Below are 27,933 nucleotides of genomic sequence, written 5' to 3' on the forward strand. Positions count from 1 at the left end.
CCATATTTAGGTAGCCTGTTTTGTGTTGGGTTTTGTGGGTGATTGTCTCCTGTGTCAGTGTTTGTACCACACGGGACTGTTTCGGGTTTTCATGTTTCTTGTTTTGTAGTCTATTTCATGTATAGTTTCGTTATTAAAAGAACCATGAATTATAACCACGCTGCGTCTTGGTCCGATCCCTGCTACACCTCTTCTTCAGAGGAAGAGGAGGAAGAGAACCGTTACAGAACCACCCACCACAACAGGACCAAGCGGCGTGGTAACGGGCAACAGCAAAAGCAGCAGCAGGAGAAGCAACAGAGGCAGCAGCAGCAGGAGCAGCAGCAGCAGCAGCAGCAGTGGGAGAGGCTGCACTATTTGGAGAAATGGACTTGGGAGGAGATTCTAGATGGGAAAGGACCCTGGGCAGAGGGTCAGAGCCAGGGGCCAGGGGAATATTGCCGCCCCAAAGCCGAGCTGGAGGCAGAAAAAGCAGAGAGGCGGCATTATGAGGAGCTAGCACGGCAGAGGGGATGGAAGACCGAGAGTCAGCCCCAAAAATGTATTGGGGTGGCACACAGGAAGTGTGGCAAAGCCAGGTAGGAGACCTGCGGCAACTTCCTGTGCTTACCGGGAGGCGAGAGAGACCGGGCAGGCACTGTGTTATGCTGTGGAGAGCACAGTGTCCCCAGTGCGGGTGCATAGCCCGGTGAGGTACATACCAGCTCCGCGTATCGGCCGGGCTAGAGTGGGCATCGAGCCAAGTGCCATGAAGCCGGCTCTACGCATCTGGTCTCCAGTGTGTCTCCTTGTGCTGGCTTACATGGCACCAGCCTTGCGCATGGTGTCCCTGGTTCGCCTGCATAGCCCAGTGCGGGCTATTCCACCTCGCCGCACTAGCAGGGCGACCGGGAGCATTCAACCAGGTAAGGTTGGGCAGGCTCGGTGCTCAAGAGCTCCAGTGCGCCTGCACGGTCCGGTCTATCCGGTACCACCTCCACGCACCATCCCTCCTGTGGCAGCCCCCCGCACCAGGCTGTCTCTCCGTCTCATCCCTACAGTGCTGCCAGAGCCTTCCTCCTCTCCAGCGCAGCCGGATTCTCCCGCCTGTCCGGCGCTGCCAGAGCTCCCCCCCCTGGCGCCAGAGCCAGAGCTCCTCAGTCCAGCGCTGCCAGAGCCTTCCTCTCCAGCGTTGCCGGAGCTTCCCGTCTGCCCAGCGCCATCAGAGTCGCCAGTCTGCCCAGCGCCGCCTGAGCCACCCGTCTGCCCAGCGCCGCCTGAGCCGCCGTCTGCCCGGAGCCGCCAGTGCCGCCATTCTGCCCGGAGCCGCCAGTGCCGCCAGTCTGCCCGGAGCCGCCAGTGCCGCCAGTCTGCCCGGAGCCGCCAGTGCCGCCAGTCTGCCCGGAGCCGCCAGTGCCGCCAGTCTGCCCGGAGCCGCCAGTGCCGCCAGTCAGCCAGGAGCCGCCAGTGTCGCCAGTCAGCCAGAGCCGCCAGTCTGCCAGGATCCGTCAGATCTGCCAGTCAGCCAGGATCCGCCATTCAGCCAGGATCCGCCAGTCAGGCAGAATCTGCCAGAACTGCCAGTCTGCCAGAACTGCCAGTCAGCCAGGATCTGCCAGAAAAGCCAGTCAGCCAGGATCCGCCAGTCAGCCAGGATCTGCCAGAGCTGCCAGTCAGCCAGGATCTGCCGGAACCACCAGTCATCCAGGATATGCCAGAAACACCAGTCAGCCAGGATCTGCCGGAACCACCAGTCAGCCAGGATCTGCCAGAGCCATCAACCTGCCTGAGCTTCCTCTCAGTCCCGAGCTGCCCCTCAGTCCGGAGCTGCCCCTCAGTCCGGAGCTGCCCCTCAGTCCAGTGGGGCGCGTTGTTAGGGTTCCTAGGCCAAGGTCAGCGGCGAGGTTGCCACTCAAAGGACGCTAAGGAGGTGGACTAAGACAATTATGGAGTGGGGTCCACGTCCAGCGCCAGAGCCGCCACCGCGGACAGATGCCCACCCAGACCCTCCCCTATAGGTTTAGGTTGTGCGGTCGGAGTCCATCGTTCTTGTGTGTTTTCCTTGTTTTAGTGTTGGTCAGGACGTGAGCTGGGTGGGCATTCTATGTTGTGTGTCTGGTTTGTCTATTTCTATGTTTGGCCTGATATGGTTCTCAATCAGAGGCAGGTGTTAGTCTTGTCTCTGATTGGGAACCATATTTAGGTAGCCTGTTTTGTGTTGGGTTTTGTGGGTGGTTGTCTCCTGTGTCAGTGTTTGTACCACACGGGACTGTTTCGGGTTTTCATGTTCCTTGTTTTGTAGTCTATTTCCTGTATAGTTTTGTTATTAAAAGAACCATGAATTATAACCACGCTGCGTCTTGGTCCGATCCCTGCTACACCTCTTCTTCAGAGGAAGAAGAGAACCGTTACACAATGTGGTTTTCTGGAGAAAAAAAAATCTAATTTTGCCTGTCATAGTTGAAGTGTACCTATGATGAAAATTACAGGCCTCTCTCATCTTTTTAAGTGGGAGAACTTGCACAATTGATGGCTGACTAAATACTTTTTTTGCCCCACTGCCCCACTAACTCTGCATTGTTGTAAAAGTACCCAGCATTTCACTGTTAGTCGACACCTGTTGTCTCCGAAGCATGTGTCAAACACAATTTGATTTCATTGGATTTTTGAGCGATGCACGTAACATCACCTCTCTTGAGAAGTGAGTCGGTATGACCGAATCCAGGTACAAGGGTTGACAACCGGTAAGCCCATTTATGACCGCCTGTTTCAGACCTTAGGGTGAGAGTTAGGAGGTGGACAGCAAGTTTTGTACAAATATTTTCTGGATCCATTTGTGTATATTCAATTTGACTGCTAAACACCGATCAACTGGCTTTAAATAAAACACCTGACTTCTCCTGAAAGACTTGTCCAGCGCCTACATGCCACCTCCCTTGGCCGTGAGACACCCATGTCAGCTACTTTACCACAGCTCCCAACATTTCTAAGCTGTTAAAAAGCTAATACTAAAATGGTATCCGCTTACAGTTTTATTAACTAATAGCAACGTAATGTTATGTGCTACCATAAGCTACAGCTGTAGGTTTTCCTTTCATTTGGTTGTATTTGCCTACAGCCTGATTAAACAATGGCTCAACCATTGCAGCATAGGCAGTAGTACAGTGGGCTGTTAAGGTTAGTAAGGGTAATAATGAAGGGAAGCTAACCTGTAATTGGAAGCAAAACTGTTTCGCATTGTAACTATTTCACTTTATTCACCCTGAAAGTTTTTATTTTCATTTGATGTACATTTATTTTGAAGATGAGTTTAGTCTCCATCTCCCTTGAGTGTCCTCGGTTCCCAGGGAGGGCTTTACTTCCATCCGCCTCTTTTGATTGGACGAAGATTTCTAAACCTAGTGTAACCATTCGTGCTGTTCTCTTGCACTGTTTGGGTCTGGAAACGTGCGACAGATGCGAAACTGCTTCCATCTGGTATCGCAAGGAAGTGGAAAAGGGGGGTGATTCTACTTAGGCGCCTTCGGCAAGACGTCCTGCTTGCATTGCTACTAAGATCTGCGAGCTTCATTTCGTTTCACTAGAAAGCTGGAGAGGACGTGCTTTCCTAAACGGCTGCACCGGATTGTTCGTTGGGGATGCTACGGGTTTATTCCTTTTCTCTTGATACTATACTCGCCCTAGGCGTCTAGTTCCACTGTCTTCACAAACGGTCCACGGTATTTCTCTTATCCAGCGGAACTCACTGGAGGAGAGGCGCTTGGACCAGGAGTGATAACGCAAGGACGGGTCGAGTTGGATGTTCATAGCCATAAAGAAGTGGTCATAGTCTGGAGCTGCTAATGGGACAAGCAGTGGACTGACAACATTGAGTCTGGTTTCACTCCAAGCAAGGTAAGGGATTTAGCCCATAGTTTTCGTCCTATCCATGTATTTTAATTTCTGGAGTGATTTCAACTGGAAATTGTGATAGTCCTGCGATTGGACCGGAATTGCTTTTCCAAATGATAAAACCTACCCCTCAGATGCGACATTTTTTATACATTTAATACGTAATCTGAGTGGACTGTGTCCATTGTATGTCCAGCACTTTAAATGCAGTAAATTAGGGTTATTTTGGGGGGTATTTTGATTCTCATCGGGACTGTAAACAAAGCCTATATCGAATTATCTCATGTCGTTCACTTTTTCATACATCCTCCGTTTCTAATCGGTAACCTGTCGGTCCAATGACACATGGACTATTCACGGCTAGTTTGACACGGGTAGGCTGTACTACATATTTGCGCCCCACCAATCCATTTTCAAGTTTTTGTGACGAATAGCGTACACGGTAACTTTCTCTGGAAGTGTAGGGTATACGGGCATACATTTCCTATCAAGAGTTTGTAGTTAAATAGCTAATTGACCTGAATTGGATGGATGGCCAAATATAATTTATATTTCTATTTATTTTAATGCGGGACGATATTACACTTTCTCTCCTGCCTCCATTCATAATACGGTTTTTGTTTTTCGTAATTAATTATATTATATTTTAGAGTCAGTTTAATTTCTTAAATTGTGTATTTTTTGTATTTATTGCCATTTGATAGCAGTCGTTTGAATCTTTAGTTTAGCCTACTTCTGAGTAACAGTTTTAGTGATAACAGGTTGGTGTATCATTTACAGCTGAATACAAACTGAATGGGGCAAAAACAATTTTCCCCTTGTTGCGTCTCTAACCAAGGCGATGTAGCCTAGTGCACATTTTGGGCTAAACTACTCAGCAATTCATGTGAAATGTGAATTTCAGAATTCACAGGCATTGTAAAATGTTTTCAATATGTTTTATTCATAGGGAGAAGGTAGCCTAAAGAAATCAGCGTTTGTAGCTGGTCCATTGCATCGACTGTATGTATTCACAGAACCCTCAGTATTCATGTCCATAGCTCAAGATTGCTGCTTTCAAGATGAAAATAATCTCCCCTCCACCCGCTACCCCTTTATATCCCCACCGCACTGTTGCTCTGCGAAATGTATGCTCTGCTTCCCTTCATGTGCTCCTGTAGGAACCATACTCATTTAACGTTCTCCTTATTGAACATGCTTTTACTGATATTATTGATCTGTGTTATGCCCTAACAAGGCATTGAAAAGAAAGAATGCACATCATAGGGTTTATAATTGAATTAATTGTACTTAATGGTGGTTTTAACCCTCAAATAAATTCCCAAAGCTTAATTTGTTGAAACAATAATGAATTAATTTAAAAAGAAAGTGTAATAATGCTTGATGGTGAAATCTTTTGAGCAGCACAACCAGAAGTGAATGAGTCACATCAGAGGAGGCTTAGCTCCAATCACAACTCTGAGGCATTTGTGTGTGACTTGACTGCTGAAAATAGTTGACACATACATAGATCAAAGAATCGCATGGATTGCTTCATCGCTTATTCTATAGCCTATTTCAAATTCACTAAAACATTTTAAAATCAGTTTAACATTTTTATAAAAAAATAATAATAATCAAAATCATAGTTAGCCTACCTGTTAACTGTACAATTCTCTGAATGATCGGTTTAGTTTCTGACTGACCAGACTTAAATAGTTGAATGACAAAACCGAATGGACCTCGATAACTACAGGTACAGGCAACAGTCTTGAAACCTCCAGAGGAAGAAAATAAATGTTTTCAAGGAATCAATAGAGGGTGCTGTTGTTCTGTGGACAGCTGGCCCGGTTTGCTTACAGTACCTCGGCACGAGTCTCTGAGGGCCACTCAAAAAGATGGAGCGCCACCACCGGTGTTGCCCATGGTCCCAGGGGACGGTGAATTCAATCTAACAGAGGCTCTGGCTAATGCTGTGGCACTTTGTCAGGATTAACATCTTTCAGTGGCTTCTGTTACCTTCGGTGTCACGTTACCACCTTGGAGTTCTGGGGAGGGGAGAAAAATGGGGCACCGGTTTCCTGCTCTGCTCCACGCTGTGCTATTCCAATTCCACATTACTGTGGGTCGATAGAGGAGGAAACTCCATCATTTTCAACGAATAAAGGCATTTGTTATTTTGACTGCCAACTGGAGCTTTTCAATGTGTTATTTTTCTACTATGGAAAAAAAAGGAAAGACTCAAAAGTTTGCCCTTTTTAAAATGTAGACTCCATGCACAGCCATCAGCTAAATGGAAATAAACAGCTCTCAGTTTGCTGACCTTGAGCTGAAAGAAATATTTGAATATTGTCATATATTTTGGCAGTAAAGCACAAAGTCTTGTTTGGCCTTGTGTCTTTTAGTATGGATTCTAATCATAAGGTAGTCTACAAATTACTTTACTTGACAATATGACAATTTTTAAACACATAGTACCTGGATAATTATTAGTGGATGTCACCTAGACGTTGGACCTCCTGGGGGTCCAATTAAGACGTCAAGTTATCTGAATACAGTGCCTTGCGAAAGTATTCGGCCCCCTTGAACTTTGCGACCTTTTGCCACATTTCAGGCTTCAAACATAAAGATATAAAACTGTATTTCTTTGTGAAGAATCAACAACAAGTGGGACACAATCATGAAGTGGAACGACATTTATTGGATATTTCAAACTTTTTTAACAAATCAAAAACTGAAAAATTGGGCGTGCAAAATTATTCAGCCACCTTAAGTTAATACTTTGTAGCGCCACCTTTTGCTGCGATTACAGCTGTAAGTCGCTTGGGGTATGTCTCTATCAGTTTTGCACATCGAGAGACTGACATTTTTTCCCATTCCTCCTTGCAAAACAGCTCGAGCTCAGTGAGGTTGGATGGAGAGCATTTGTGAACAGCAGTTTTCAGTTCTTTCCACAGATTCTCGATTGGATTCAGGTCTGGACTTTGACTTGGCCATTCTAACACCTGGATATGTTTATTTTTGAACCATTCCATTGTAGATTTTGCTTTATGTTTTGGATCATTGTCTTGTTGGAAGACAAATCTCCGTCCCAGTCGCAGGTCTTTTGCAGACTCCATCAGGTTTTCTTCCAGAATGGTCCTGTATTTGGCTCCATCCATCTTCCCATCAATTTTAACCATCTTCCATGTCCCTGCTGAAGAAAAGCAGGCCCAAACCATGATGCTGCCACCACCATGTTTGACAGTGGGGATGGTGTGTTCAGTGTGATGAGCTGTGTTGCTTTTACGGCAAACATAACGTTTTGCATTGTTGCCAAAAAGTTCAATTTTGGTTTCATCTGACCAGAGCACCTTCTTCCACATGTTTGGTGTGTCTCCCAGGTGGCTTGTGGCAAACTTTAAACAACACTTTTTATGGATATCTTTAAGAAATGTCTTTCTTCTTGCCACTCTTCCATAAAGGCCAGATTTGTGCAATATACGACTGATTGTTGTCCTATGGACAGAGTCTCCCACCTCAGCTGTAGATCTCTGCAGTTCATCCAGAGTGATCATGGGCCTCTTGGCTGCATCTCTGATCAGTCTTCTCCTTGTATGAGCTGAAAGTTTAGAGGGACGGCCAGGTCTTGGTAGATTTGCAGTGGTCTGATACTCCTTCCATTTCAATATTATCGCTTGCACAGTGCTCCTTGGGATGTTTAAAGCTTGGGAAATCTTTTTGTATCCAAATCCGGCTTTAAACTTCTTCACAACAGTATCTCGGACCTGCCTGGTGTGTTCCTTGTTCTTCATGATGCTCTCTGCGCTTTTAACGGACCTCTGAAACTATCACAGTGCAGGTGCATTTATACGGAGACTTGATTACACACAGGTGGATTGTATTTATCATCATTAGTCATTTAGGTCAACATTGGATCATTCAGAGATCCTCACTGAACTTCTGGAGAGAGTTTGCTGCACTGAAAGAAAGGGGCTGAATCATTTTGCACGCCCAATATTTCAGTTTTTGATTAGTTAAAAAAGTTTGAAATATCCAATAAATGTCGTTCCACTTCATGATTGTGTCCCACTTGTTGTTGATTCTTCACAAAAAAATACAGTTTTATATCTTTATGTTTGAAGCCTGAAATGTGGCAAAAGGTCGCAAAGTTCAAGGGGGCCGAATACTTTCGCAAGGCACTGTATGTGACCCATTTTTTTACCCCTGCTTCCCTGTTACTCACCAATAGTATGCTGATATGGGACGTCTGTGTCCCTCCATCAGAAGCTAGTAGGGTGACAGATTGGATTGAGTCACATTCCTCATGCCGTGGGACCTAGATTAGGGTACCCCACCATTTCACAATCCAAGACAGAAGATATTCGGTGTCTACTGCTTGGTCACTACTGGGCTTTTTTTCATTCCCTGTGCGTTTATGTCGTTTACATGCCGTTCAGGTCATGTGACAGACATTAAGGTCAGGCGACGTGGCTTTTAGGCAGTCATGATATGCCCACGCCATCTATTGCACAGGCAATGGGACATGAAAGCAAGGTATTACAGCTGGTTGAACATTATCCTTGGCCTTTTTTTAGATGGACATTTACTGCGACTTTGAGGGTGAATTAAGATAGTAATAGAATAACCACCAGGTCTCATTTAACGAAGCATTCTGGACAAAGAATAATCTTGAATAGTGTTTATATCTATTTTCATAAACTAATTACAGCATCGATAGTGGGTGGACATATTAGAGATTTAATAAACAGTTACAGAATTATGCAGTACTAATATTGCTTGACACTGATGAAAGTAGGACCGTGGCTAAGTTTATTCAAAGCTGTCCTTGTTGTTGCACTCCGCATAGTGCTGGGTAAATCGCTATGTGGGCGCACAGAACACTGTCACTTACCCTCAAGAGCATCATTGATAATGATTTCATGTTCAAGCGATATTAACATGACTTATTTCTACTTACGTACATACTTGTTGTGTTGCTGAATAAGACAATCATAACACATGTAGGAATATCCAAGTAAATTACATAAATTACACCTTTGTACAAGAAAAACAGGAGCACTTGGGCTGGTAGACTTGACCCTGAGTGTGTAAAGATACTTACTACAAGACCAGAACACCATGTTCCTTCCATGCCACCTTTAGTGTACAACATTGTAACCTGAAAGGACTCTTCGTAAGGCCATATCAAGTATTTAGTTTCTATCTTCACCCTTAAGTGCAAGGCTATGTGTGAGTCAATGTCTATTTCAAGGGTGTCAACATGGAGGCCACCTTCTCCTTGGGGTGCCTTGTCATGACAGTAACTTGTGTAGAAATATGTTTTGCTTTCTAACATTGTATTTTAATGCAATGCTTCTGATTAACATACCGGAGGAGTCCTAATTAAGCAATAAGGCCCGAGGAGGTGTGGTATATGGCCAATATATCACGGCTAAGCGCTGTTCTTACCCACGACACAACGCGGAGTGCCTGGACACAGCCCTTAGCCATGGTATATTGGCCATATATCACAAGCCCCGAGGAGCCTTATTGATATTATAAACTGGTTACCAAATCAAATCACATTTTATTGGTCACATACACATGGTTAGCAGATGTTAATGCGAGTGTAGCGAAATGCTTGTGATTCTAGTTCCGACTACGCAGTAAAATCTAACATGTAATGTAACAAATTCACAACAACTACCTTATATACACAAGTACACACACGTAAAGGGATGAATAATAATATGTACAAATAAATATATGGATGAGCGATGGCGTGCGGCATAGGCAAGATGCAGTAGATGGTGTAGAATACAGTATATACATATGAGATGAGTCATGTAGGATATGTACACATTATCACATAAACAAGTGATACCTCTATGTAAACATTATTAAAGTGACGTCATTTAAAGTGACCACTGATACCTTTATTAAGTCCGTAATTAGATCATTTACTGCTCTAACGTAATTAGAGCAGTACAACTAAACTTTTTTATCATACCAGCCAATCAGAATTCAGGGCTCAAACCACCCAGTTTATAATACTCTCTGGAGCTTGTGTATAGAAGGGTAGCTTTGAAAGTGCACAGGGAATATGTCACGCCTTATTGCTGGTGATCAACTCTGAAGCTGTGCACAAGCTGTGTGTATGATATGAGCATCAGCATCTATGTGAGTGTGGATATGTGGACACATGCTCAAACTGTGTCCATATGCGTGTCAAAAGCACAAGCTTTAACATACTGAAGGCCAACATGCCAAATGCTGCATGTAAGCTTAACTGATTATGGGGTTGATTTAGGTAGGGCCTCATTTACAGTACCAGCGTTGCAGTCTGAATTATCCACTCATTAAAACAGGCCTCTCAGGAACATTCTAATGCCTTTATTAACCTTCCTGTTTCCTGGAGGGGACATGTTGGCTGAACTGGATTGGATGTCTGGCAGCAGCATGCACAGTCTTTCTCTGATGTACCATTCACGCTTTGATCAAATGGCGTATTATCACAGTGCTTTTCTTTAAGCTTGATGCTTGTCATATGATGTTCTAACCAATTTCCCCTCATAACTTCTGTGTCTATACATTTTTGGATCACGTGCACTTGGGAAAAGGGGGTAAAAGTCACACAAAATGATACAATTCCATAATCGTTTGAGAATGGCAAGTGTTGTACTGTACATTTACTCTGAGTATCTTTTGTCAACTGGAAGGCTTTTTGTCACGAGAGGGTTTGGCTGAATTTCACCCTGACTTTCGAAAACCGAATGACAGACTTTCCTATTACATTTACATTCTAGTCATTTAGAAGACTCTTTTATCCAGAGCGACTTACGGTTAGTGCATTCATCTTAATAGACAATGGTGGAGACAGTATCTATCTTTAACATCCTTGGCAGGCTAAGGCTACTAATGTATAACTCTGTAATCAGCTTGTGCTGCACAATATATCTGCATTCTTTCAACATTCTTTGACACTTCGTCTATCTTCCCTCTTTCATGTAAGGACACAATTCATGTGGATTCAGGGCAGGCTCTTTGTTGTGTAAGAATGCGCCTGCTCATGGAGAAACTGTCATGGGATATACAGTGCATTCGGAAAGTATTCAGACCCCTTGACCTTTTCCAAGATTTGTTACGTTACAGTCTTATTCTAAAATGGATTCAATTGTTGTTTCCCTCATGAATCTACTACACACAATACCCCCATAAGGACGAAGCAAAAACAGGTTTTAAGAAATGTTTGAATTAGAATAAAAATGATTTAAAAAATGAAATATCACATTTACATAAGTATTCAGACCCTTAACTCAGCACTTTGTTGAAACACCTTTGGCAGTGATTACAGCCTCGAGTCTTGACGCTACAAGGTTGGCACACCTGTGTTTGAGGAGTTTCTCCCATTCTTCTCCGCAGATCCTTTCAAGCTCTGTCAGGTTTGATGGGTAGCGTCGCTGCACAGCAGGCAACATCCACAATGAGCTAAAGGGTAGAGCTGCCGCTTTCAAGGAGCGGGACTCTAACCCAGAAGCTTATAAGAAATCCCACTATGCCCTCCGACGAACCATCAAACAGGCAAAGCATCAATACAGGACTAAGATCGAATCGTACTACACCGGCTCGGTTGCACGTCGGATGTGGCAGGGCTTTCAAACTATTACAGACTACAAAGGGTAGTACAGCCGAGAGCTGCCCAGTGACACGAGCCTACCAGACGAGCAAAATTACTTCTATGCTCGCTTCGAGGCAAGTAACACTGAAACATGCATGACAGCATCAGCTGTTCCGGACGACTGCGTGTTCACGCTCTCCACAGCCGATGTGAGTAAGACCTATACACAGGTCAACATTCACAAGGCTGCAGGGCCAGATGGATTACCAGGACGTGTACTGTGAGTGTGCGCTGACCAACTGGCAAGTGTCTTCACTGACATTTTCAACTTCTCCCTGTCTCAGTCTGTAATACCAACATGTTTCAAGCATACCACCATAGTCCCTCTGCCCAAGAACACTAAGGTAACCTGCCTAAATGACTACCGACCCGTAGCACTCACGTCTGTAGCCATGAAGTGCTTTGAAAAGCTGGTCATGGCTCACATTATCCCAGAAACCCTAGACCCACTCCAATTTTCATACCACCCCAACAGATCCAGAGATGATGCAATCTCTATTGCACTCCACTCCTGGACAAAAGGAACACCTACGTATGTGAGAATACTATTCATTGACTACAGCTCAGCGTTCCACACCATAGTGCCCTCAAAGCTCATCACTAAGCTAAGGACCCTGGGACTAAACACCTCCCTCTGCAACTGGATGCTGGACTTCCTGACGGGCCACCCCAGGTGGTAAGGGTAGGTAACAACACATCCGCCATGCTGATCCTCAACATGGGGTCCCTTTGCAGATGACACAACAGTGGTAGGCCTGATCACCGACCACGATGAGACCGCCTATAGGGAGGAGGTCAGAGACCTGACCATGTGGTGCAAGTACCACAACCTCTCCCTCAATGTGATCAAGATAAAGGAGATGATTGTGGACTCCAGAAAAATAAGGAACAAGCACACCTCCATTCTCATCGACGGAGCTATAGTAGAGCAGGTTGAGAGCTTCAAGTTCCTTGGTGTTCACATCACCATCAAACTAACATGGTCCAAACACACCAAGACAGTCATGAAGAGGGCATGAAAAAACCTATTCCCCCTCAGGAGACTGAAAATATTTGGCATGGGTCCTCAGATCCTCAAAAGGTTCTACAGCTGCACCATTGAGAGCATCCTGACAGGTTTGATAATTGCCTGATATGGAAACTGCTTGGCCTCCGACCGCAAGGCGCTACAGAGGATAGTGCGTATGGCCAAGTACATCACCGGGGCCAAGCTTCCATGACCTCTATACAAGGCGTTGTCAAAGACTCCAGCCACCCTAGTCATAGACTGTTCTCTGTGCTACCACGTGGCAAGTGGTAATGGAGCGCCAAGTCTAGGTCCAAGAGGTTTCTAAACAGATTCTACCCCCAAGCCATAAGACTCCTGAACATCTAATCAAATGGCTACCCCAGACTATTTGCATTGCCCCCCCCCCCTTTACTAATAACTCTGTTATTATCTATGCATAGTCACCTTAATAACTCGACCTACATGTACATATTACCTCAATTGCCTCGTCTAACCGGTTCCCCTGTACCGGTACCCCCTGTAAATATACCCTCACTATTGTTATTTTACCGCTGCTCTTTAATTATTTGTTACTTTTATTTCTTCGTTTTTCTGGTATTTCTCTTAAAATTGGATTGTTGGTTAAGAGCTTGTAAGTAAGCATTTCACTGTACGTTCAAGTGACAAACACATTTTGATTTGATTGATGTTCAGGTCTATCCAGAGATGTTCGATTGGGTTCAAGTCTGTGCTCTGGCTGGACTGCTCAAGGACATTCAGAGACTTGTCACGAAGCCACTCTTGCATTGTCTTGGCTGTTTGTTTGGCATTCAGGCCAAGTAGTTCAATCTTGGTTTCATCAGACCAGAGATTCTTGTTTCTCTAAAAGTCCTTTAAGTGCCATTTAGCAAACTCCAAGCAGGATGTCATGTAGGTTTACACAATTTGGGGAATATTCAGAGGTGGAAACTTTCTGTGGGAATTAATGGGAATATATGGGAATTAATGGGAATATATGGGAATTAACGGAAATATATGCAAATTAATATTAATACCATTTAAATGTAGACGTTTTTTGAATTGGATATATTTACCATATCATATGGAGACAGAAACCTAAACCTTTTACCTTATCAAAAGTAGACATAATTGCAAATGATTAAATACTTCCAATAGAAAAATAAATATATATTTTAGTTGAACTGTAATGAAATTAGTTGACTCTTCACATGGGATGATTTCACTGAACAACAAAAGAAAGGGAATATTGAATGATCCCCAATGATCCTTCGCATCACCCAAAAACATTTTCAATATACATCTGTAAAATGATAGTCTAGAAACTAAAGCTTCCTCTCAGGCTTCCATGTCTTCTCCCTCTACCTCCTCAATGTCCACGTCTTGAACATCAGACTCTGAGGCCTCATCACTGTCACTTTCCAACTTTGTTGTGGATGGCTCGTTGTCAGGCTCAATTAGCCTCAAATTTGCCATGGATGGCCACCAATTTTTCAACCCTTGTATTGGTCAGCCTGTTGCGTGCTTTGGTGTGCTGTGTGTTCCCAAACAAGGACCAGTTGCACTCTGAGGCGGCTGATGTTGGTGGGATTTGGAGGATGATGGAGGTAAAAGGGGAAAGAGCCTCAGATCCACAAAGTCCCTTCCACCAGGTGGCTGATGAGATATGTTGGCATGACTGCCATATCCCATCTCCATCTCAAAGCCCTTGCTTGGAAGTGTATTTCGCCAGACTGCCAAGAACCTTGGCCTCATCCAGGCCAAGGTGGCGAGACACGGTAGTGATGACAACATAGGCCTTGTTGATCTCTGCACCAGACAGGATGCTCTTGACAGCATACTTGGGGTCCAACATGCACACTGCGGCGTGTATGGGCTTCAGGCAGAAGTCTTCACACTTTTTGATGTATTTCAGAACTGCGGTTTCCTCTGCTTGGCGCAACAGTGAAGTGGGTAAGGCGGTACAGATTTCTTCCCTTACATCTGCAAGCAGAGTCTGAACATCAGACAGGATGGCATTGCCTCCCTCAATCCGTGCAATGGCTACTGCTATAGGTTTCAGTAGTTTCAGGCTGCTTACCACTCTCTCCCAAAATACATCATCCAGGAGGATCCTCTTGATGGGGCTTTCCATATTGGCAGACTGTGATATGGCCATTTCTTGGAGAGACTACTTCCCCTCCAGAAGACTGTCAAACATGATGACAACACCACCCCAGCGGGTGTGGTGCTCTTATTCTTCTCACTTTGCTTGGTGAGGTAGATTGCTGCTATAACTTGATGACCCTTCACATACGTAACCATTTCCTTGGCTCTCTTGTAGAGTGTATACATTGTTTTCAGTGCCATGATGTCCTTGAGGAGCAGATTCAATGCACGAGCAGCACAGCGAATGGGTGTGATGTGAGGGTAGAACTCCTCCACTTTAGACCAAGCAGCCTTCATGTTCACAGCATTGTCTGTCACCAGTGCAAATACCTTCAGTGGTCCAAGGTCATTGATGACTGCCTTCAGATCATCTGCAATGTAGAGACCAGTGTGTCTGTTGCCCATTGTGTCTGTGCTCTTGTAGAATATTGGTTGAGGGGTGGAGATGATGTAGGTAAGTGTTCCTTGCCCACAAACATTTGACCACCCATCAGAGATGATTGCAATACAGTCTGCTTTCTCTATGATTTGCTTGACCTTTACTTGAACTCTGTTGAACCATGCATCCAGCAAATGAGTAGATAAAGCATGTCTGGTTGGAGGGGTGTATGTTGGGTGAAGAACATTCAGAAATCTCTTCCAATACACATTGCCTGTGCGCATCAGAGGTAAACCAGTTGCATGCACAGCTCAAGCAAGACATTCATCAGCATTTCTCTGACTACATTCCTCCATTGAGTCAAAAAAAACTTCTAATTCCAAGAGGAACATGAGCTGTTGCTATCGATTAGGTGTCTGATTCATGATTTTCACCTCTAATAGAAGCAGAGGGACTTTTGTCAGATGTTGCTTCTTGTGAGCAATGAGGAACTTTATGCACTTGGCCAGATGATTCTGCATCTTTTTTTGCATTCTTCACATATGACTTGGCACAGTATTTGCAAATGTACACAGCTTTTCCTTCTACATTAGCTGCAGTGAAATGTATCCACAGATCATATAGTGCCTGTGGCATTTTCCAGTAAAGATGAGAAAAAAAATGAGTAAAAAAATAAAAAAATCCATGTACAGATAAATAGTTAAGCAGTTAGATTAAACAACTCCTTTGTAAGATAAATGTTTTAAAATGAAACACGAATGGAAACAGGTGAATTAACACTCCTCAGTTAGCAGGCTCAAGCAAACTAAAACCCACATGGAAGCAAAAACTAATTTGCAGAAATTGTTATCAAGTTAGAAATGATTTAAATGCACTTTGCTTTAGGACTACTATTTACAAGTTAACAAAAAATCATGTATGTCCTATAAAATATATTCACCCCACCCAGTATTGTAATCGAAACTTACCAGAAAGCATGTAGTCCTTGGCTCAGACAGTGTAGTAGTGTGGGCTCAATAGCATCTCATTAGTGTGTAAGATCTCGAGAATCAGCTGGAAGAGTGCACTGCACATTTGATGGAAGAATGCGCTGTGTATGCAGAGGGTTGCAATTCCATTGAATTGGGGATAGTTTAACCAAAATATGCCACAAGACCAGAATTGCCTTATGTGTATCCCACAAAAAAAGGTTCACTGTTATAAGCTAACTTTTTTGATGAATGTAAGTCAAATTCCCCAAATTCCCGGGCTTAACTTTGTAACTCCACTGTCATGTGTGTTTACTGAGGAGTGGCTTCCATCTGGCCACTCTACCTTATAGGCCTGATTGGTGTAGTGCTGCAGAGATGGTTGTATTTCTGGAAGGTTCTCCCATCTCTGAAACTCTGGAGCTCTATCAGAGTGTCCATCCCCGCAATTACTCAGTTTGGGAGGGTGGCCAGCTCTAGGAAGAGTCTTGGTGGTTCCAAACTTCTTACATTTAAGAATGATGGAGGCCACTGTGTTCTCTGGGACCTTCAATACTGCAGAAATATTTTGGTACCCTTCCATAGATCTGTGCCTCGACACAATCTTGTCTCGGAGCTCGATGGACAATTCCTTCGACCTCATGGCTTGGTTTTTGCTCTTACAGTGGGGCAAAAAAGTATTTAGTCAGCCACCAATTGTGCAAGTTCTCCCACTTAATAAGATGAGAGAGGCCTGTAATTTTCATCATAGGTACACTTCAACTATGACAGACAAAATGAGAAAAAAAAATCCAGAAAATCACATTGTAGGATTTTTAATGAATTCATTTGCAAATTATGGTGGAAAATAAGTATTTGGTCACCTACAAACAAGCAAGATTTCTGGCTCTCACAGACCTGTAACTTATTCTTTAAGAGGCTCCTCTGTCCTCCACTCGTTACCTGTATTAATGGCACCTGTTTGAACTTGTTATCAGTATAAAAGACACCTGTCCACAACCTCAAACATTCACACTCCAAAATCCACTATGGCCAAGACCAAAGAGCTGTCAATGGACACCAGAAACTAAATTGTAGACCTGCACCAGGCTGGGAAGACTGAATCTGCAATAGGTAAGTAAATACTTTTTTGCCCCACTGTACATCCACTGTCAACTGTGGGACCCTATATAGACATGTGTGTACCTTTCCAAATCATCTCCAATCAATTTAATTTACAGTAGGTGGACTCCAATCAAGTTGTAGAAACATCTCAAGGATTATCAATGGAAACAGGATGCACCTGAGCTCAATTTTGAGTCTCATAGCAAAAGGGTTGAATACTTCTGTATATAAGGAATTTCTGTTTTTGTTTTTTTCATGAGCAATAAAATCTAAAAGCCTTTTTCATTATGGGATATTGTGTGCAGATTGATGAGGATTTTTTTATTGAATCAATTTTAGAAAAGGCTGTAACATAACAAAATGTGGAAAAGGGGAAGGAGTCTGAATACTTTCCGAATGCACTGTATGTACATATCTGTACCACAGCTGAAGTCACTACCACTATTTTTTGTCTTCCAAGAAAAAGACAATAGGCATTGACAATATTCTCTGATATATTATACATGCATCCCACCACTAGTCCATGAATAAAAAATGTAAGGTATGAATGTACGCAATACGTCCTGTATTTTCAGTTCAAACTTGATTCCTAAATCGATTTTCTCATGGCATAATCGAAAGACACTGCTTTGATAAGACCCATGGACAAGCTGACCTTTTAAAATAAAAAACAGTCCATAAGGGATTTAGCTTCAATATACTGTATGGTAATATGGCTGAGTTCTCTCCCAGGCCTTAGGATACCTTCTTAGCCCTACTTTCCTGAGAGCAGAGGTGACTAGCATAGCTTTTCCATTTCAAAGATTATAAAAGTGTATATGCTGTTTGTTGGCTATAGTCGGTTTGTTTTTCACTGACAACTGACAGTCACTGCATGGTGCTTTTCTGCACTGTTGCTCCAATTCATTAGCAGACGTGTCGTGCATAATTGTGCTAGGACTTTGCACTTGACATCTAATGCCATTGTACTGTAGGTTAAATAAGTAAGGGCGCTGAGGGGAGCGAGGGAAGGGTCAAATAAAGGAGGTAGCTGAACAATGGCACTTTTGACATTTTTAATAAGATACTATTGCACAGAGCATTCTATTCATTCAGCACAGCTATGCAGTATGTCATTACGGTGTTGGTTTACTATGGAAAGGCTGACAGCTAAAACTATACAGAAAGTACTGTTGCATTGACCTAAGACCGAAGTATAAATGCAGACCCCTGGTTGAAAACAATAATCTTAAGGATCTCGGAGGTGCACCTTGTAATCAACCTCAACACTTACTTTCCTTTTTAGCCTTGTAAGGGGTGGAGGAGGAATTGATTAGCAATGACAGGCTCCATTACACCCACTCTACATCTGCAATAACCCTAATTGTTGGTTGCCCCTACACCAGCCCAGTCAACTACAGAAAGCACCTAAACAAAAAGAGCTCAAAGGGGAAAGTGGTTCTGTTTAAAAGGAACCACTAAGATGGAACACACAGTCACTAACTGTGCAGCCCATCCTCCCCCGTGCTCTAATGCTAAGATAACATCTTTTTGATTTATAAATCACCCGTAGTCTGCAATCAGAGTGCTAAGTGCACCGGGTTCATTCAGTATTTGCTGGCATATGGTGACACATTTGCATAATCAGCTAATGCATACTCTAGCTTTCTTCCTTTTATTCTTTGCTGTGCCTATTGGCAGTGTGAGATTCAGGGCAATTAAACTTTGCAGAGATGTGCACTCATCGTTATATGGTCTAATTATAAATCTTGGAGGATTATGAAAGAATGAATGAAACCGAACTGAGAATCACAACCTGCTTGTTGTTCAAATGTTTGATGTGTAGCTATTCGAAAGTTGTGTCTGTAGATATGAAAAGAGACCATGTTAATCATGGATGCATATTCCATCTTTGAATGTGTATCAGTTGCTTCAGCAGCCTGTGAAATTAGCTGAATTTAGCAGAGTAACAGAGAATGGCAGGTGGAAATAACAGTGTTTCACAGTGTCTGGTTCTTTTGCATTCGTTCGTATGTAATTTTGAATGAGATGCTGGTTTATATTTGGAAAAGTCCTCCCATACTGTCTGAAAACACTTTGAAAAGGGTCTTATTTTCACCAACTTTCTGGGCTACTCCATGGGAGGTACTGTAGCTAGGATTAATAATGTGTTTCTCTGGGGAAAGCAGGGTTTTGAGAGTAACATTGGAAACGCAATACAACGTATGAAATTGGATTGGAAGCTTGATAGATTGAGACTGTAAGAGGCAACACATATTTCAATAGGCCTTTTCATTTTCACTGTCCTTATTTTCTTCATTGTGTCTGTTTATTAGGTACACCCATTGTACAGGGTCGGACCCCCCTTTGCCTCCAGAACTGGCATTCCACAAGGTGTCCCAATGTTCCGCAGGGATGTTGGTCCATGCTGACGTGATGGCATCACGCAGTTGATGCAGATTTAATGGCGGTACATTCATGCTGCAAACAGCCCGTTCCATCTCATCCCGAAGATGCTCTAAGGGTTTGAGGTCTGTGTCCTGCGCAGGCCACTCAAGTAAACTGAACTCACTGAGCCTCTTCTTCTTGTTTTAAAGCTGATAGGAGTGGAACGTGGTGTGGTCGTCAGCTGCAGTGGTTCATCCGTGACAAGGATCGACGAGTTGTGCATTTCGAGATGCCCTTCTGCACACCACTGTGATGTTATTTGTCTGTTTGTAGCCCGCGTGCACGATTCTTGCCATTCTACTACGACCTCTCTCATCAACAAGCTGTTTTCGCCCACTGGATTGCCACTGATTGGACGTTTTTAGTTTGTCGCACCATTCTCTGTAAATCCTAGACACTGTCTTGCATGAAAAACCCAGGATGGCGGTTGTTTCTGAGATACTGGATCCTTGCACGCCTGGCACCGACGATCATACCACTCTCAAAGACATTTAGGTCCCTCATTTTGCCCATTCTAATATTTTCAATCGAAGAGTAACTGAATGCCTCGATGCCTGTCTGCTTGCTCTATACTGTATAGCAAGCCACAGCCACGTGACTCACTGTCTGTAGGGGAGATCCATTTTTGTGAATGGGTTGGTGTACCTAATAAACTCTCCGATGAGTGTATATTGTGGAGGTGCTGCTTGTAATAAAGTGAAGGCCAAAAGCTGTGTCCGGCGTGTTCTCCCCTCAGAGTAGGGACTGTAAATGTCACACTATCTGTAATAAAGGATTGTGAAACTTCTCCCTATTTATCTCAGGCTGCCTGGCCTTTCTTAGTGTTGTCCACCTGCTACCTCACTACCTCTACCTCTCTGCAAACTTCAGTCAGAATTCTAGAGATTTCTTCATAACTGTTAGTTTAAAACCTTTTTTCTGAGAATAATGTACAGTCTTGAGATTATATTGTAGGTAATTGAAAGCAGTTTGGCAATCTTTCAATGGTCTTTGTTTCTTGGGATGAGTTTTACAGCAGGACATTATTACTTACATGGGTTAAGTGTTTGACATTGTGGGTGGCCCAGGGGTAGGTGTCCTTTAAAGGGATACTTTGGGATTTTGGCCGTCTACTTCCGCAGAGTCAAATAAACTCCGGGATACCATTTTTATTTCTCTGCATCCAGTATGAAGGAAGTTAGAGATACTGTAGTTCTGAGAGCAAATACTAACTAGGATTAGCACAAAGACTGGAAGTCTATGGTATCTACTAGCTTGCTTGCAGTTACCATAGACTTCCAGTCATTGACCTAGTTAGCAACTTCCTTCAAACTGCACGCAGAAACATAAAAATGGTTCATCTTACTCTGGGGAAGTACAGAACCAGTCAAAAGTTTGGACACACCTACCCATTCAAGTGTTTTTCTTTATTTGTTACTCTTTTCTACATTGTAGAATAATAGTGAAGAAACGAAAACTAGGAAATAACACATATGGAATCATGTAGTAACCAAAAAGTGTTAAAATATATTTTATATTCTTCAAAGTAGCCACCATTTGTCCTGATGACAGCTTTGGACACTCTTGGCATTCTCTCATCCAGCTTCACCTGGAATGCTTTTCCAACAGTCTTGAAGGAGTTCCCACACATGCTGAGCACTTGTTGGCTGCTTTTCCTTCACTCTTCATCTCAGGCCTCCCCCTCCTCTCAGAGCTCAGCAGCAGCTCTAGCAGCCTCTTCTGTCTGAGCTGATGCTCCTTCACTTGGTATTATCCCTCATCAGTCTGTTAGCACACCACCAGTCAGCCAGGCTCTCCTCTCAGCACCTTTCACAAATATTTTTTTTTTTTAAATACTGGATTTAATGTGTCTGTGTGATGTAGGCCTGTCTTCCTTGGGTAATCCAAGATCACTTTGACCAGGCGTCATCTTATCAGTCACAGCTGAAGGACAGTAAGACAAAACAGAGCCCTAAGACCCCCATGCTATAACTGGGATATATGTGGTCTTAAAAGCTTTGGAAATGTATACTAATACTTTCGATCCTGCCTTCAGACAATTCCTTGGAGCGTGAATAATCAGGGTCTGCTCCCAGTTGTCTCAATCCTTTGGTCACCCTCTGCCTCAGAAGGGGTCACAATGTCAGCAGAAGGTTACACAAAGGGATCAGCTCTACAAGTTGAAATAAAAGGCTCTACCCAGAGGCCAATTAGGAATTGTCTGGAGAATGTAATGTAGTGTTACTGATGTAAAAAAAAAAACTATGAAGTAAACCTTGGACTGGCTGCATATGTTCTAAGAGTGAGCATGTATTTCAGAGGAAAGGGAGTTGGTGAGACAAAGGTTTTTGAATTCATCGGAAAGTTACCACACATGTAAAGGGAAGTGCAGTCAGCACATACTGTAGCAGCTGTTAGGGCATTATACGCCTTAACATACTGGGGTGAACCAAGGAGACCAGATGAACTCATTGTCTGTTGACTCATTGAAAACCTTTTCTTGTGGTCTTTGGCATTCACAGCTTTGTTCCAGCGATCTTCTGAGCTTCAGAATTATCCATGGAATGAAATCTGTCTCATATGAATTAGGAAACTAAAATACCCCCCCGTGGATGATCATCAGTAGTTTGTTTACTTCTTGTGGAAGAAGGATGCAGGCTATGTACTGTGGTATAATGTGGTCTTCGCTTCCATCCTGTATGCATTAAAATTGTATAGGTATACAAATTATTTTCTCCTGTTTCTCATTTTTTATTTTATTTGTCATTATAATAGGAAATGGAGTATCATTGATTTCATTTGTTTATTTAATTTTGCACATCTAACGTTCTAATTTCCTCCAGGGGAAATTGTATGGGAATGAATAGAGAAGGGGGAAGAGGCTGTATGCATGTGAATCCCATTGCGTTGGAACATCTGGTGGCCCACTCAAATGGTTTCTCTGCTTTTGACGTGCAGATTCTAACCACACAAACCAGTCAAACACAGTGACACACAAAGGCTAGAGGAAAAAACCTTGCCACCACATGTTTTCATACTGATGCTGTGGCACTTTTTGATCAACGTATTTCTCTGCACTCAGTCATGTGGTCTTGAAGACGGTTTTATTTCTTTTTTTAACCATTAAGACCAGCGAATCTGTGAATAATTGATTTAGTTCTGCTTCTAGTAACTTTGCTAATGGGGAATTATTTGGTCACAAAGGCATACATTTGTAAATGAGGCTGATAAACCTTTGGTGCGAAAAAGGAGTGTTTTGTCTGACACAGGAATTCTCTTGTCCACTGTTTTGGTTGTCAAGTGTTAAAGGGAAGGCAGGATGTGTATCAGGGCCACAATGGCCCTTTCATACAGGCATCTCAGATGCTGGGGTATTCAGTCCTGCCTCTTTTCACAGTGCCCTAACCTCTTTATCAGCTTGCAACAATGAAGGTTTGAGGCCCTCCTTCTCTTCTCCTGAGCCAGACCCCTTGATTCAGAACACTGGAAAGGGGACTGGTCAATACTGACTACACTCTTCCCCTGGACAGCAGCACACTCGGCACTGTCTGAAAGAGTTTGAAGTATGTTGTCACTTTCCATTTGACTCCATGGGTAGTATGGCAGACAATGCTAAAATTGAAAGAGGGAAAAAAGAGAGAAAATAATGAAATAAAAAGTTTTCCTCTTGCATCTATTATGTATTGTTCGCTTGGGTTGTTTCAAACTGTCAGGGTAGCTTTGCATCAGTGAACCCATTCACCACTCTGGAATTGGCACCTATTAGACCCCACCAGCTCCTCCACTGTGTCTGTAGGGAAGCCATTTTGATTTCTGTCCCAGGGCTGTTTGTCAGTCTCCAATGAGATGGCTTTTCCGTGACTGGAGGCCCCTCTGGGTAATTTCTCATTCTGTGTGTTTGGAAAGTGCATTAAAGTATTTTAGGCCCCACTGATTGGTGTGAGGCCAAGTTTCAGCTAATTTCCTACCTCTGTTAACTCCCTTATATCTACGAATATCTTTATAACTGTTACTTTGAAAAAAATACTGAGAATAATTGAAAGTCTTGAGATTATATTGTAGGTAATTGAAAGCAGTTTGGCAATCTTTCCATGGTCTTTGATTCTTGGGATAAGTTTTACAGCAGGGAAGAATTTATTAACACATGGGTTAAGTGGCTGACATTGTGGGTGGCCCAGGGGTAGGTGTCCATTAAAGGGATACTTTGGGATTTTGGCCGTCTACTTCCCCAGAGTCAGACAAACTCATGGACACCATTTTTATGTCTCTGCATCCAGTATGAAGGAAGTTAGAGGTAGTTTTGCATGCCAATGTTAACTAGCATTAGCACAATGACTGGAAGTCTATGGTATCTACTAGCATGCTTGGAGTTACCATAGACTTCCAGTCATTGCACTAACACTAGTTAGCAACTTCCTTCAAATTGCACGCAGAAACATAAAACATAGTGTCCACGAGTTCGTCTTACTTATTCAAGGGTTTTTCTTTATTTGTACTATTTTCTACAATGTAGAATAGTAGTGAAGACATCAAAACTATGAAATAACACACATGGAATCATGTAGTAAGCAAAAAAGTGTTAAACAAATCAAAATATATATTAGATTTTAGATTCTTCAAAGTAGCCACCCTTTGTCTTGATGACAGCTTTGCATATGCTTTTCCAACAGTCTTGAAGGAGTTCCCACATTTGCTGAGCACTTGTTAGCTGATTTTCCTTCACTCTGCGGTCCAACTCATCCCAAACCATCTCAATTTGGTTGAGGTCGGTGATTGTTGAGGCCAGGTCATCTGATGCAACACTCCATCACTCTCCTTCTTGGTCAAATAGCCCTTGCACAGCCTGGAGGTGTGTTGGGTCATTTTCCTGTTGAAAACAAATGACAGTCCCACCAAGCACAAACATGGGATGGCGTATCGCTGCAGAATTCAGTGGTAGCCATGCTGCTTAATTGTGCCTTGAATTCTAAATAAATCACAGATAGTGTCACCAGCAAAACACCCCACACCATCACACCTCCTCCTCCATGCTTCTCAGTGGGAACCACACATGCGGAGATCATCCGTTCACCTACTCTGCGTTTCACAAAGACACGGCGGTTGGAATCAAAAATCTCAAATTTGGACTCATCAGACCAAAGGACAGATTTCAACCGGTCTAATGTCCATTGCTCATGTTTCTTAGCCCAAGCATGTCTCTTCTTCTTATTGGTGTCCTTTAGTAGTGGTGTCTTTGCAGCAATTAAACCATGAAGGCCTAATTCTTGCAGTCTCTTTTGAATAGTTGCTGTTGATATGTGTCTGTTACTTGAACTCTGTGAAGCATTTATTTGGCCTGCAATTTCAGAGGCTGTTAACTCTAATGAACTTATCCTCTGCAGCAGAGGTAACTTTGGTTCTGAGAGCCAGATTCATTATAGCGCTTGATGGTTTTTGCGACTGCACTTTCAAAGTTTTTGAAATATTCTGTGACTGACCTTCATGTCTTAAAGTAATGATGGACTGGAAAGTAATGATAACCCTTTGCTTATTTGAGCTGTTCTTGCCATAATATAGACTTGGTCTTTTACCAAATATGGCCATCTTCTGTATACCACCCCTACCTTGTCACAACACAACTGATCAAACGCATTAAGAAGGAAATAAATTCCACAAATTAACTTGTTAGTGTGCCAAGCTGTCATCAAGGCAAAAGGTGACTACTGTGAAGAATCTCAAATATAACATATATATTGATTTGTTTAACACTTTTTTGGTTACTACATGATTCCATATGTGATATCTCATATTTGATGTCTTCACTGTTATTCTACAATGTAGAAAATAGAAGAAATAAAGAATAACCCTGGAATGAGTCGGTGTGTCCAAACTTTTGACTGGTACTGTAGATAAAGGGCTTCATTGCCAAAATCCTGATGTATCCCTTCAAGGAAATATATTATTTTCCCATTCTAATTGAGGCAGTTGAGTATGAGCAGCACAACCAGTGGAGGACCAGGTGTGTCATGACCTGCTCAATGGGAACGACTGTGGGCTGAAAGGTGTTTGTCACTCCCGCAAGGACATGGGGGCTGTAATCTCCAGCAGGGCTGTCATTAACATGACACTCAGATGGGTGTAGTAGACGAGGGCCTGATCGTAATGGAGGACAGGAGTGGGAGATGGGAAGGCATGTCTCTTGCTGTGCCTTCTACCAGAACACCAGGCCCCATACCATATTAAACCCTGTCATCCCCGACACACCCCCGACACACCCACCAATACACACAAGGGAGCAAACAGGCCCCAGTTTCTATTTTCTATAATGCAAAACGGTAGTATTTTCATGTGCTGCCCAAAATGCTCATTCCTGTTAGTACTTAGCCCTCCTTTCCCAACAATCAAACCATTCACCTTTTATTTACTTTACACTGGGAGGAAACCTACTTTTCTTTTGAAGACCAGATGCATTATTGCAGGCCTGACAGCTGCTTCCATTTGAACTACTCTCCTTCGTTACAGCAGAGCTTTGGTTTATTCAATGGCTTCCTAAGTGATGACTATGCAGTGCACTGTAAACTTAGACTTCATCTTAGGCAATGTGTAACCTTTATTTAACCAGGCAAGTCAGTTAAGAACAAATTCTTATTTACAATGAGAGAGAGAGCCTACCCCGGCCAAACCCGGACTACGCTGGGCCAATTGTGCGCCGCCCTATGGGACTCAATCACGGCCAGATGTGATACAGCCTGAATTCGAACTAGGGACTGTAGTGACGCCTCGTGCACTGAAATGCAGTGCCTTAGACCGCTGCGCCACTCAGGAGCCCGAAGAGTGTCTCCTTTGAAGAATCTAAAATATATTTTGATTTGTTTAATACTTTTTTGGTCACTACATGATTCCATATGTGTTATTTTGTAGTTTTGATGTCTTCACTATTATTCTACAACGTAGAAAATAGTAAAGATAAGGAAAAACCCTTGAATGAGTAGGTGTGTCCAAACTTTTGACTGGTACTTAGGTTACAGCGCTTAGATTTCATGGATGAATATTGTATGTTGAAGTGGAACCTAATGATCTGTTTCTGTCTTCTGTCCTTTTTAAATAGGATAGATTGGCTGTATGGGCCATGATATAGGTCGAATGTGATACTCTGCCTACAATCAGCCTGAGTAGGCCTATAACTCCATTCCTATTCTATTCAGAGTTTAGAGGCTTTTCATCAAATTGGAAATGAGTTGCGGATGTGGCGTACTGCATGCACAGTACGTGCTAAAAAGTATGCGACAATGAGTACATAGAATACAATTTAAGTATGTAGACACTAGTATGGATATTCAGACACAGCCAGTGTCTTCTGTTGTTTCGAGAGAGGTGCAGCAGCCTTGGTCTCAGCACATCCACCTGAATAAAGCATTTAAAAAACAATTTGCCAATGCGGCTTTGAAAGAGGGGGCGCTTGCATGCCTCACAGTTAGATTTGTGTTTGGCGGAAACGCTGACGTTTCTTGTACCCTCGTCCTTGGTGCCTTTATCTGCTCCCATCTCCTGCTCAGGGCTTGGCAGGTTTCCATAGAAATAGCTAAAGGGCACAATTCGATAAAAAATGTAAAGGCTCACCTGTTAGGCCCATAAATATGCCAGGTGTATAGTAGCTCATACTGATGGCTATATATTTTTAAATCCATGAAAAATGTGGGTGTAAATGATCAGGGGTTATGCTGAGGTGAGCACACAGATTGACTTCCTTTTCCCATTCACAAGCCACTAAACAGTACAGCACTTGGACTACCACTGGCACTTAATATGAGCAATTACATGCCTGACTAGAATTTGAGATCTCAGTTTTGGGGATTTAGTTGAGTCTCTTGGGTGTTTGTATGGGTTGATAAGTGGCCCTGTGATACTGTGTGTGGCTACATTAGGGACTGAAGCTGGAGCTGCACTTGGCAGTAAGAACAGGCAGATGTGGCCATTTATCACCCGCCGTCGCTCTGCAAGCAAAGCAGCACCTGGGGGCCTGTGCAGGAGGGTGAAAGACTGAGGTAAAGGAAGAAAGAGACAGGAGGAAGAGGGAGAGACAGAGAGATCGAGGGTCAGACAGGAATGTGCATGTCTGCCGAAGCCATTAGAAAGTGAAGCTGCTCGGCCTCGACTGAGATTTCTGAATGGATTTGCACAGATACAGTATGACATTGATACTAAACTGACCTAATTTTTTTCTCCTGCACCTCCCAATCCTGTCTGGCAGGCTATTCACAGGTGTTTTTCAAAATAGCCATTGTAAGAATGCATATACTCCATCTTACTCTAACTTAGCTGATACATAAGCATACAGTACATGCATCCAGTGAGACTTGCTGGGTTCAGTTGGTATCTGGGTTTTGCGAGCCCCTGCTTTGGTAATGTGTCAAATAAAGTTGACCAGTGCCGC

General features: G+C 43.2%; 1 protein-coding gene across 1 annotated transcript in view; it reads left to right on the forward strand.

Annotated features, from left to right (window-relative positions):
• The first annotated feature begins 3,410 nt into the window (after positions 1–3,410).
• Positions 3,411–27,933, forward strand: part of cdh11 (cadherin 11, type 2, OB-cadherin (osteoblast)) — an 83,877-nt gene continuing 59,354 nt past the window's right edge. The window contains exon 1 of the mRNA XM_021585910.2: positions 3,411–3,873. The gene's annotated coding sequence lies outside the window, so the exon portion shown is untranslated. The remainder of the gene's footprint in view (positions 3,874–27,933) is intronic.

This window comes from Oncorhynchus mykiss, chromosome 26 (genome assembly GCF_013265735.2).
Source record: "Oncorhynchus mykiss isolate Arlee chromosome 26, USDA_OmykA_1.1, whole genome shotgun sequence".
Lineage (NCBI taxonomy): Eukaryota > Metazoa > Chordata > Actinopteri > Salmoniformes > Salmonidae > Oncorhynchus > Oncorhynchus mykiss.